We start from the raw sequence: 14290 nt of genomic DNA, 5'->3' as shown, positions 1-14290 counted from the left end.
ATAGGGAGAGAGAAGGCTCAGGTTTTTCTCTGAAGGAAAAATAGAAAATTTAAGTGTAATTTTCCTGAAGCCTTCACTATCTATTTATAGCATTCCACTAGGGTTAGGTTTGAATTATTTGGCATTAAAATAATGAAAATATCAGTTTAAATTGCCTACAAAAGTGGCTGGGCCATGCTTAGTGGATTTGGGCCTCACTTTTTGCAATTTTTGCAATTTTATCTTTTCTGCATCTGATTTTCTCAAAAACGCCAATTTTCTAATTCAACCATTTAAATGCCAATTCTAACTATTTAATAACTATAAATAATTATTAAATAATATTGTCATTTATCATATTTATTAATTGAACCATACAAAGTATCATAATTAACAAATATGCCCCTATAAACTCTTTCTTTACAATTTCGCCCTTACTTAGTGAAAAATTCACAAATAGACATAGTCTAATTTGAGAATTATAATTGATTAATCAAAACCAATTACATGAGTCTTACAAGCAATATTATCTCAACTAGTGGGGGGACCATGGGTCTATATAACCAAGCTTCCAATAAGTAGATCAAGAATTTAGCACTAAAATTCACTAACTTATTAATTCTTCGTTGAATCCACGCATAGAACTTAGAATTGCACTCTCAGTATATAGAATGCTCTATATGTTCCACCATATAGACACATCATTAGTTATCCATTGTTATAATCCTAATGTGATCAATGATCCTCTATATGAATGATCTACACTGTAAAGGGATTAAATTACCGTTACACCCTACAATGTATTTATTCCTTAAAACACTTGACCCCGTATAAATGATATTTCAGCTTATGTGAAATGAGTACTCCACCATTTATGTTCGTTTGGTCAAGCTCGAAGGAGATCATCCTTTGCTTACTATTCGCCAGATAGAAGCTATAGATTCCATGTTTATGATAGCGCTCCCACTCAATTGCACTACCGTGTTCCCAAAATGTACGTATCACCCTGACCTAAAAGTAGGCTTAACTAACAAATCAAAGAACACGAATAGCCTTTCAAGATTGAGCCTAATCATATCAGGATTAAGATCATTTGATCTAGGATCAACTAGGCGATATTGACTTGAATAGATATTACGGTAAGTTTAATAAATCTAAGTCAAAGTTCAATATCGGTCCCTTCCGATGCATACTCCATGCATCCAACCTGAGCTTTACTTTAACCAATGTTCTGGAAAGAACATAGTATTTCTCCAAATACAAGTAAACTCTTGTTGTAGATTATCATATCAGTAAAACCCTGTGTCTCATAAATCTAGGAAACTTTATTCACATAGTCATGTTTACTTTCCAATGTGTTGACGGCACAATAAACAGGATCAAGTATGTGAAAAGGGTTTCAGATGAATTTATACATTATGTACATATAATCATGAAATAAATCATGTGAACCATGCAACATTAAATGTTATTTCTGATCTATATTAATAAGTAAATCTGATTATATTGAAATGAGTTTTATTTAGGGCATAAAACCCAACAAACTCCCACTTGCACTAATATAAAACAAAAAGTGCGTTTCAAATAATCTCAACATCTTGATATACAAATCAAGTGTAGTAGTAGTAAACTCCTCGTAATAGGATCTGAAAGGTTGAATTAACCACAACCTTTTCTCCACCATTACTCTTCCTTAATCACAAAATCATTGATAATGTGAAATTCCTCTCTATATGTCTACTCTCTTGGGATACTGGATTCTATACCTTTGGCAACTACTTTTGGTTAATCAGGGAATTAACACTAGTAGTTTAAGGCAATTTGGAATGGTGCCAAAGATGTATAGAACTTTCCTTAGACTGAATAAGTAACTTTCCTGCAGCTTTAACATTCAGTCTCTCTCTGGTAGACTTAGAGAATTCAGATAGGTTTTTACACTTCTCCAAAATCACTATTCCACCCCCAGAGTAATCACCATCTTATCAGAAATATTTACTAGCACATAGGCAAATTTCGAAATCTGATATGGTGTAGTCTAAGAGTTTTAAACACACCCTTATAGACTAACATATAGTTCCTCTTCTTTATCTTAGGATTTACTTGATTGTCTTCCAATGTTCTTCTCCTGGATTAATCTGATACCTACTCATTACTCCCACTCAACAGCAGGTGTCTGGTCTAAGGCATACAAAAGCATATCTAAGACCTCTCACTGTTGATATAAGAAATTCTTTCATGGCTTTATCTTTTCTGGAATAGTTAAGACTTTTCCTTAGATAAATAAAATCTATGTCTAAGAAGTTGTGAAGCTTCTATAGATTGCCATTAGAAAGAAAATGCTTCAGCATCTTACTAAAGTAAGTTGCTTGCATTAGAGTAAGTAATTACCAGGTATACCACAAGCCATAGGTTTAGATAATCTCAAACCTATAATACTAGGAACAGGAAGTTTTGTTAAGTCCATAGAATAGACTTATTAACGAAAATTTCCTTTTATGTCCTTGTAATAGAAAACTTTAGGTCATTCCATGTGAATGGATTAAACCATAGTTCTATTGGCTTTCTTCTTAGTTTCTTATCTTGACAATCCATTACTTGTTTAAACTCACAATGGATTTTAATCACTTGTGTCTCCCAAGTCATAAGAAGGTGAGTTCCTAGAAACTCTCCCACTACGACAAGGTACCGTGAATTATGTCGAAGAAAACTAAATGGTATTGATCTCTTCGGTTGTGACAAGACAACAGAGGCAATGGGATCATCATATGTTATATAAGATGATAGAACACTTTTGGAATCAAGAATAAATATCTCCTTTATTTGCTACTTGTTTTTCAGACTTAGTCATTTTCTTAGAAAAGTAGTATTTGTTTGAACAAACACTTTCTTATCTATTGACAATGGGATGGTCCACCCCTAATCACTTAGAAAAGCTAACAAACCATGGTTAACAGTTCTAGCCTTTCTTAAGATTTTGATTAGGTCATCCATGAATCTAGTAATGATTTACATTAAGTATACAACCATTACATCATTCTGAAATTGTATTACCATAGAAGGACTTAGGCAACGACTAGTAACTAATCATCAATATGCAAATCGAAATTTCTGGGGAGGTAAGTTTGGATATAATTCAAAAATCAATGTAATGATCTTTGAACTGCATATCTACTAACTATTTCTCCACCCCTATCAGTTCGCAAGATCTTTAACCACATACCTTAATGGTGTTTAACCATTGCTAGAAATTGATGAAATGTTTCAAACATTTCAAATTTCTTTGCATAAGGTATAATCTAGAGTTATCGTTTTAAGAATACAACGAAAAACTCATATCCACCCCTGAATGTACATCCATCTGCGAATGAGATGAACTACTTTCAGTGGATATAGGCATATTAACTCTTTGCAGAGATTGATCTTGTCAAAACCACTATGAACAAGATACAAATGCCATAGATTAAAAAAAAATGGTAGTGTCTTTGGATGATATAGGTTTAGTTACATCAAAGAGTTCTTAGAATACTTCAAGTGGATCCTGGTCACAGAATACCTAACTCACATTCCATACAGTTTTAATCCATTAATAAAAGATGGATATTAAACACTTGAGAAAGTGTAACTGTATTGTATTCTGGAATTAGAAATTTAAGAAAATTTCTATTTGGAATCTAAAATTAAAGTCAAAGACTTAAATTTATACCAAATATAATGAGTAATTCTATCTTGGACCAGCACTACTAATACAAACTCTAAGTCAGATTTGCCCATACAAGTAGGAGATTTCTAAGATTGAGGATTTATATCAATTGGGAATAGAATTTCGGGATTATAATCATATGCGTCATATAAAATGACATGAAATGATTTATAGACCATTCATCCAATGATATGTTTTGAAAGCTAATTCGAAATGAATAAGCTAAGAGGAATTAGGATAATTTCGTTTAAAATAAGAATCCAACGATGCTTCGATTAGCGAAAGTCAAAGTAATCTTATTTATATAATCTTCTTGTTTCATATCGTAAAAATACTAGTCTAAGGTGTCATCAATTGATGAACAGCTAGATGTCGCATGTACAATATTTATCTTTCGAAATCTAACACTATTATGTATGTCTAATGGTGAAAATCCACTAGGGATTTATCTCATTAGATAAACAAGCCAAGTTAGACCAACAATGAAGATTCGAAATTAAACTACAACTTAATAACAGAAAATAACAAGGTTCAATATAAATTCATACACAATTCAGAAATTATAAGCATATAGCAAGTAGGAATGACTAGTGAAAATACTAAAACATACAATCCTAAATAATTTCCAAGGTTTTCAACAAACTGATACAGTGTCCCGGTAGGCGAGAGTCAAAGCATCATTTATTGAATAGAGTTGTCAGCTCATCTAAAATAGAAACCATTCTAGCAACCTTTTATTCGATCAAAATAAGAATCCAACGTTGTCCCGGTAGGCGAGAGTCAAGGTTATTCTCATTTTATGAGCTTCCACCATTGTTTCATGTTTCATAAGTTTATCTCTAAGTAGTCACCGTAGGGGAGAGTCTAATAGAGACGAAAACTTACAAAACACTTATCAAATGAAATCTTACGGTGTTAAATGCGTTCAACGAATAACCATCCATAGGGGGACGAAGTCTAGCGTCTCGAGCTTATATTGAAAACATTTAACTTTTGTAAGACCAACAATGGAGATCGAATATCTTAATAATAATCAAGCTCATTATTTAAAGTGAGTTGTATTTTCTTTGATTCTCTTTATTTAATCTATTTATTTTAAATATATATTTATTTAAAATTTCCAATTTAGAATGAAAAATTCTAAATATAAATTTTAATTTAATATTTATAAATTTTACTTAGATGGATATGAAAATAACATGAATTATTTCCATCTTAGTAATAATTTCCAATAAATATTTAGAAAAAAATATTTAAGTTATTACAAAATTAATTTAAATTAATTTACAACTCAAATTTAATTTTCTATAAATATATATTGCATTTCGAAAAATTAAAGTATATAAGAATACAATTTTCGAAAAATGCATATTAAAATAAAAAATAAATCCTGGAAAAATTATTCTAATTTAATGTTAGCCCAAAATTAATTAATAAAATTAATTTACAACAAAAAATATAATTTTCCTATTTAATTAAATATATAAGAAAAATTACAAATATTTAAGTATGATGATAAAAATCAACTTAAATATTAATTTTCTATTTAATTAAATACACTAGAAAAATACTTCAAGCAAAAATATCACCTATCTAGATTTTCCTTTGACTAATTAATTCAATTTCTAATAATATACTTTAATTCAATTTATTTTAAATTAATCAATAAATGAAAAAATCATTGATTTAAGTTGATCCAAGAATTAATTAAAATAAATAATTAATTTACAACTTAATCTATTTTTCAAGATAAAATTCGAAATTCTAGCATTTAAGAAATGCAATTTCGAAAATTGATTAATAAAATAAAGAAAAAAATATATTTTGAAAATTATTTAAATTTAGTTGAAAAAATAAATTTCAACTAAAAATAATTTTCTATTTAATTAAATGTCATGAAAAAGAAATATTTAAGTATCATGATGAAAATCAACTTAGATATTTAATTTTTCAAATTAATTAAATGTATTAAATTCAAGAAATAAATAATTAAGTGTAGAGAAGGCTTAATTATTAATCTCTAGTTTAATACTAGGAAAAATATACTTAAAATAAATTGTACCAAAATTAATTATTTAAATAATTAATTTCCCAATGTATAATATTTTCCTATTTAATATTAGAAATAATAAGTAGTCTAGAAATAACTATCTAGAAAATATCTTATTTGACTAAGTATCTTTTCCACAAAATTTGAAAAAAATATCTAATTTAAGTTATACTAGAAAAAATCTAGAACTTAAATATTTTCAAATTTAAATTTAATTAAATATCAAAAAATTAAGTTGTAACCACTTAATTCAAAAATATTCCATTTTAAGTTAATATTCGAAAAGATATTAACTTAAAAAATATCTTAAGAATCTTAATAACCAATGCCTAAAATTCCTCAACTTAATTTTGAAATTTGAAATTCAAAAGATATTCAGATTTAAGTTGGTTAGTTGTAGATAACTAAATATCAACTTAAATAAGAATATTTAATGAAAAATTTAAATTAAGTTCCAGAAAGAATCTAGATGGTTATAATTCTATATTTAATTAAATACAAGAAAATACATATAGTTTAGCTTAGAATATAAAATTCCTTAAACTATATTTTTCTTAAATTAATTTCAAAATAAATGAAATTAATTATGTTGCTAATCAATTTTATTAGGTTAAACTAGTTTAATTAACCTAGTACGATCATTCAAATCGAGCAAATGGGCCTTCACAATTGGGGTGGTTTGTGTGAGGGGGTGCTGGGTTCAGTATGTCGTACCCACTTCTATGGCTCCCAACTCTCACACAAGGCCCAAAAGAGAGGAATTTAACCTTAATAAGAACAACTGTTATTAATTGAATAAGCCCAAAACTAAATGGGCCTAAATAAAATCTATCAATGACTATGACATTTTATTTAGCAACATTAACCTATATGCATCTATAATAAAATTAAACACATAGGCTCACACAGACACACTTTGGATGGGTCCTATCATGTTGCTAGGTCATACACAGATGAAAGAAGATTGTAAATATACCTGTTACAAATTATTATCTTGACCAAGGGAGCCATCAGATCATTAGATCTGGCAAAAAGTAACCATGGCTATTTGCAATCAAGTAATAATAGGTTTTAAAAACTTACACATAAGCTAAAACACATACTCCTGCAACAAGGTTAGCTGGATAGTTGGATGTAGGATTTATTTAATTTTAAATAAATATTTAATTTCGAAAATAATTAATTAAATAAAAAAAAATAAAAAATTTCGAAAATTTTTAAAAAATTTAAAAAAATTCGAAATTTAAAAAAAAATTTAAAATTAAACCTACAATTTTTGAAAAATTAGGTTTCAACCAACCTAAATATCATTTCAAAAATTTGCTAACTACTTTTAAATTTTAAATGTTATTTTATAAATAAAAATTAAATAAAAAATTAGAAAAGATAAATAAATATCTTTTTCAAATTTTTAAATGTAATTTAAATAAATAAAATAACAAAATTTAAAAAATTAGCAAAATATCTTATATCTATTTAAAATTACATGATTATAAATATCTTATTTTAAATTTAAATATGGTCAAAATATCTAAAAAGATTTAATTAAAAAATCTTAAAAGATAAGATATTTTTAAAATATCTTAAAAGATATTATAAATATCTTTAAAAGATATTATAAATATCTTAAAATATCTGACCTTAAATTTAAAAAAATATAATCAAATTTAAAAATAAGATAGATTTTTAAGCAAAAAGATAAATACTAATTCTATTCAAATTCAAATTACACTAATATCTTGAATTAAATTAAAAAATTTAAATTAATTCAAAATGATAATTAGAATTGAATTAGGAATAGTAATAGTATATATACAAAACCATACAAAAAAATTGGAAGTTAATTCCATGAAAAAGTATGAAAAATTGAAGAAAAAAGAAAAAATTCGAAACTGTACGGACAGTTCTGCGATCGCAGGAAAATATCAAGACAAAATTGTCCGATTTTGTCAAATCTTCAAAAAATCATAACTAATTCAAATAAAATCCAAATTGAGTTCTGTAAAAGGCTAACTTGCTTAATTTTTTCCATACTATCCAATAAAAATAATGCCAGAACCGAAATAACAATTATTTTTCACGAAAATTTCACAATCATCAATCAATCATCAAATAACACTCAATACAACATGATACCATCCAAAGAACATACAAACAATCGTTTTAAAGTCCAAATTACATGTAAGTAAATCAATTACCATGGCTCTGAGGCCAGTTGTTGGAAATTATTTTACCAGGATCTTAGATCTACTCACAAGTATGTTTATTAACATCCTAAATATGAACTTTCTAAAACGATGAAATAAACACATATAAAGTTTAAGAAACCTTACATTGGGTGCAGCGGAATATAATGACTCCTTCCGTTCAGATATCTAGCCCTTGATTCCTTTCTGTAGCAGAGCATTATCAATATCTGAACCTGGATCTCTTTCTCTGAATCTTTGATGCTGAAACTTCTTTGCTGATGATCTTTCTTCACGATCTTCCTCACTATGATTGAGGTATCACTTGATGTGTGTGGGCACTACTCTAATCACTAAGGATTTCGAAATTCTCAAGAGGGAAGAGAAGAAGTGACAGCTAAAGATAGGGAGAGAGAAGGCTCAGGTTTTTCTCTGAAGGAAAAATAGAAAATTTAAGTGTAATTTTCCTGAAGCCTTCACTATCTATTTATAGCATTCCACTAGGGTTAGGTTTGAATTATTTGGCATTAAAATAATGAAAATATCAGTTTAAATTGCCTACAAAAGTGGCTGGGCCATGCTTAGTGGATTTGGGCCTCACTTTTTGCAATTTTTGCAATTTTATCTTTTCTGCATCTGATTTTCTCAAAAACGCCAATTTTCTAATTCAACCATTTAAATGCCAATTCTAACTATTTAATAACTATAAATAATTATTAAATAATATTGTCATTTATCATATTTATTAATTGAACCATACAAAGTATCATAATTAACAAATATGCCCCTATAAACTCTTTCTTTACAATTTCGCCCTTACTTAGTGAAAAATTCACAAATAGACATAGTCTAATTTGAGAATTATAATTGATTAATCAAAACCAATTACATGAGTCTTACAAGCAATATTATCTCAACTAGTGGGGGGACCATGGGTCTATATAACCAAGCTTCCAATAAGTAGATCAAGAATTTAGCACTAAAATTCACTAACTTATTAATTCTTCGTTGAATCCACGCATAGAACTTAGAATTGCACTCTCAGTATATAGAATGCTCTATATGTTCCACCATATAGGCACATCATTAGTTATCCATTGTTATAATCCTAATGTGATCAATGATCCTCTATATGAATGATCTACACTGTAAAGGGATTAAATTACCGTTACACCCTACAATGTATTTATTCCTTAAAACACTTGACCCCGTATAAATGATATTTCAGCTTATGTGAAATGAGTACTCCACCATTTATGTTCGTTTGGTCAAGCTCGAAGGAGATCATCCTTTGCTTACTATTCGCCAGATAGAAGCTATAGATTCCATGTTTATGATAGCGCTCCCACTCAATTGCACTACCGTGTTCCCAAAATGTACGTATCACCCTGACCTAAAAGTAGGCTTAACTAACAAATCAAAGAACACGAATAGCCTTTCAAGATTGAGCCTAATCATATCAGGATTAAGATCATTTGATCTAGGATCAACTAGGCGATATTGAGTTGAATAGATATTACGGTAAGTTTAATAAATCTAAGTCAAAGTTCAATATCGGTCCCTTCCGATGCATACTCCATGCATCCAACCTGAGCTTTACTTTAACCAATGTTCTGGAAAGAACATAGTATTTCTCCAAATACAAGTAAACTCTTGTTGTAGATTATCATATCAGTAAAACCCTGTGTCTGATAAATCTAGGAAACTTTATTCACATAGTCATGTTTACTTTCCAATGTGTTGACGGCACAATAAACAGGATCAAGTATGTGAAAAGGGTTTCAGATGAATTTATACATTATGTACATATAATCATGAAATAAATCATGTGAACCATGCAACATTAAATGTTATTTCTGATCTATATTAATAAGTAAATCTGATTATATTGAAATGAGTTTTATTTAGGGCATAAAACCCAACACATTGAAGCCTAAGCCCCCCTTGGATTTCGGCTGGCACACATTCTCCCATTTCACCCAAGCAATTTTACGCTTATCATTCTTCGTACCCCACCAAAACTGAAGAATAATTGAACGAAGCTTATCACATGTCGCCACAGGCAGCTGGAACATACTCATCAAATAATTTGGGACTGCTTGTAGAATAGCCTTAATCAGAATCTCACGGCCACTAGCAGAAAAGAAACTCCGCTTCCATCCTCGCGCTCGCTTTTGAACCTTGTCACAAATACTAGCAAAAGTCTGCTTCTTATTCCTTCCAATAACCGTTGGTAAACCCAAATACTTATCATGAGTGTCTACTGACCCCAAGCCTAAAATACCCAATACACTTGCACGATCCGCAGGTAGAACATTCGGACTGAATGTGATAGCAGATTTATCAAAATTGACTTGTTGGCCAGAGGCATACTCATAACACTGAAGAATCCGACGGATAGATTCCGCCTCCCTTCCATTGGCTCTACCAAATATCAAACTGTCATCAGCAAAGAAAATATGAGACACCCGAGGCCCAGACCGGGAACACCGAAACCCCATCAACTCACCACTAAACTTCGCTTGATGCAGCAGGGAAGACAAAGCCTCCGCAGAGCGGACACCCTTGCCTCAATCCCCTTGTAGGCACCACACAACCCCGAGGCTTTCCATTCACTAAAAAGCTATACTGAGCCGTAGTAACGCAGTCCATGATCAAATCCACCCACCGCCTAGGAAACCCAAACTTACCCATAATAGCACGCAGAAAACACCACTCAACTCTATCATACGCTTTACTCATGTCCAGCTTCAAAGCCATAAACCCCCGAACGCCATTATTCTTCCTAAAAAGAGAATGTAACAATTCGAACCCCACCATAACATAATCATGAATAGAACGACCCGGCACAAACGCACTCTGAAATGATGAAATTAGCGGAGACAATGTACCTTTCAACCTTAAAGCCACGGTCTTCGCCACAATCTTATACATCACACTACAAAGACTAATAGGCCGATATTCCTTGACAAACGACGGCCTAGTGATCTTTGGAATCAATACAACATTCGACTTATTAAACTTTCTAACTGATTGGTGACCATTTAAAATCGCAAGGCACACAGATGAAACCCGAGTTCCAACAATATCCCAATATTTCTGAAAGAAAATAGCATGAAACCCATCGGGCCCCGGGGCCTTCGTAGCCCCAATAGCCTTAACCGCACACAACACATCATCATTAGTGAAGGGAGCTTCAAGCGTAACACGTACTCTTCCGGAGAAATACTAACACCAATATTGCTAATCCCACTCTCCACTTGTTGCACCGTAGGAGAGGTCGAGGAGAAAATAGTGCCAAAATAATGCTCAATCTCACCCACAATATCCTCTTCCGTAGTTAACTTTCTGCCATCGTCCGTCATAATTTCCACAATTGCATTCTTCTTCTTCCTTCCCGTCGCTTTATTATGAAAATACTTTGTATTCCTATCACCCATAGCAAGCCAATCCGCCCTAGACCTCAGCTTCCAATAACACTCCTCCTTGGATAAAAGATCATTCAACTTAATCTCAAGCCGTTTGACCTCATCCATTCGAACCAACGGGGCAGACACACTGAGGAGATCGTCCAACTGTTTCTGTGTTTCTCGCACCAGCTTAGGAATTGAACCAAACTTACTTTTATTCCATGCCCCTAACCGATCAACACACCTCCTAAAAATATCAAGAATACTTTCTTGGTTATCCAACGGAACATCTGGAGACAACCACATTTGAGTAACAATGTCGTGACATTCAGCATCTTTCAACCAATGAGTTTCAAATCGAAAGCTTCTCTTTTTATCATTCGGGTGACTCCGAACAATATTTTCCAGGATATCCGCAATAGGCCGATGATCCGAATGGATAAAATCTCCATTAAGGACTTTAACTGACGGAAACAAATTATGCCAATCCTGGTTACAAAAGTAGCGATCCAGTCGTTCTTGAACATGCGCAGCACCTTGCCTTTTATTAAGCCAAGTAAAGCATTGTCCTTCAAATCCCATATCAACCAAAGCACAATTATCCAAAGCTTGTTGAAATTCAGTAATAGCAGACAAGCTACGATCAACACCACCCTTTGTTAGGCTATTTTTAGCCCATGTTGTGGATCTAATTTATGTGCGTTTTTAGCTGTGTTGGGACGGAATTACGCTTGTTTTCTATGTTTTTAGGTTCTTTGGAATAAAAGAGGTCTCAGGTGCAGAAATTCGTTAAAAGACGTGCTGAGCCGAAGAAAACACAATTTCTGAGTAATTGTGCACATCTGGCCGCGGCTAAACACAACCTGGCCGCGGCTAGATCTCGAAAATCTAGAGGGCTTCAGTCGCCGCGGCGATGAAGAGTCTCGCCGCGGCCATTTAAGAGATACAGAGAGACCCTTTATTTTCAATTATCTCGCCGCGGCGAGAGGAAGCTTAGCCGCGGCGAGATCCCGTACGGACCAGGGGCATTTTCGTCCATCGAACCCTAAATTTTAGTTATAAATAGAAAACTGCGATTGGAAGTCTGGGAGAGCGATTAGAAACCCTAAAATACAGCTGAGAGCGGCAGGAAGAGCACAGAGATTGAAGTGAAGATCCAGAATTCATCCACCAACAGTTCTTTTCTTTATTCCTCTTTAATTTATTTATGTTGAATATTGCTATAGGAATGGTTATGGATTTGTTTCTGAACTAAATTTCCCATTTAGGGAGGATGATGATTGTTGTTTAATGTTTTGCCTAGTTAATGTTTAATTACCATTCCTCAATTCTTGTGTGTGAAATTATCTTAATTTGTTCTTAATTTCATGTTTAAGATTGATCACCTTGTGCATGCTCTATGATCTCAATTCGAAATCTGAAAAGTGAGAATTGAGAATGCTAAAATTAAGATAATCAATGTTCTATGTGAAACGAAAGTATTTGCATGACTTATGTGACGAGTAGATTATTACTTAATGCTGATTTCATGTTAGTTTAATTAAGGAATTAATTAGATAACATATGGTTTAGAATCTAGAAGATCTGAAAGGAGCTAGGTTATTTCATAATCTGTCATTCACTCCAAGAATAGGATAGTAATTAATCATTAACGATTTGGGTAAACAACAACAGGATTCTCCTCCCTATTATCTCATCTTGCTCAACTTTCAATTGTGTTATTAAGTTTTCTGAATTACTTTCATACTTTACTATTTTTAAATCATAATTACTTTTGATCTGCCAGATAGAATTATAAGTATAGTTTAGTGGTATTTAATCCAATTCCCTGTGGGATCGACCTCACCTGTGTGAGATTTACTACTTGATTGCGTATACTTGCGTAGCGTTAATAAATTATAGCAACAAGTTTTTTGGCGCCGTTGCCGGGGAATTGTTAAAGATTAATATTACATAAAATTATACTAACTTCTACTTTGGTATATTTTCTCTTGCTGATTTTTCTAACCTTTTTCTTGCAATAATTTCTTGATCTATTTCAGGAATCCTAAGTGCATGCGCCGTCAAGGACAAACAGTCATATTACCAGTTGATCCTGAAATCGAGAAAACTTGCAGGAGGAATCGAAAGAACAAGAGGCAAGAAAGAGTTTCAGCAACTGCTGAAACATCAGAAATCATGGCTGCCAATGTGAACAATAATGCTGGAAACAATGGGGGTAATAACGGTAATAATGGAGGTGTCGTGGAAGATCAAGCTAATGGCCGTAGCTTGAGAGATTACATTCTCCCTACTCTGACGGGAGTGCAGTCATGTATCAGGCCACCGGCAGTGGATGCAAACAATTTCGAGATTAAGCCTGCCATCCTTCAAATGGTGCAGTCTTCAGTTCAGTTTGGTGGCCTCCCTTCTGAAGATCCTAATCTGCATCTCTCTAACTTCATGGAACTTTGTGAAACTTTTAAGGTTAATGGAGTTAGCGATGATGCCATTCGACTGAGATTGTTTCCATTCTCGCTCAGAGAACGAGCCAAGAGTTGGTTGAATTCCTTGCCACCTAATTCTATTGCCACATGGAATGATCTGGCAACAAAATTCTTGTCAAAGTTCTTTCCTCCAGCCAAGTCTGCAAAGCTGAGAGGAGAAATCAATAATTTCTGCCAACAAGATAATGAATCTCTCCATGAGGCTTGGGAGAGGTTTAAAGATCTGATCAGGAGGTGTCCTCATCATGGCATAGAAAAGTGGATGCTGGTTCACAATTTCTACAACGGGTTGGTTGGTAACACTAGAACTCTGATAGATGCAGCAGCTGGTGGAGCTTTTATGAGAAAGAGTGCTAATGAGGCTTACGATCTATTGGAGGAGATGGCTCTAAATAATCAGCAGTGGCCAACTGAAAGGAGTCAAACTAAGAAAGTAGCTGGTGTGCTAGAGGTTGATGCCATCACAAAGTTGACAGCTC

The 14290-nt window shown here is 32.4% G+C and overlaps 1 non-coding gene across 1 annotated transcript; it reads right to left on the bottom strand.

The window, feature by feature from the left end:
- Positions 1-13956: 13956 nt before the first annotated feature.
- LOC115703325 (small nucleolar RNA R71) lies at positions 13957-14063 on the bottom strand. The gene has a single exon (XR_004009100.2). It is a non-coding gene; the product is annotated as a small nucleolar RNA R71 (small nucleolar RNA).
- Between the last annotated feature and the right edge of the window lie 227 nt (positions 14064-14290).

The sequence above is a fragment of the Cannabis sativa genome, chromosome 9, assembly GCF_029168945.1.
Source record: "Cannabis sativa cultivar Pink pepper isolate KNU-18-1 chromosome 9, ASM2916894v1, whole genome shotgun sequence".
NCBI lineage: Eukaryota > Viridiplantae > Streptophyta > Magnoliopsida > Rosales > Cannabaceae > Cannabis > Cannabis sativa.
The sequence above is the reverse complement of the archived record's forward strand: the minus strand, read 5'-3'. Positions and strand labels throughout refer to the sequence as shown.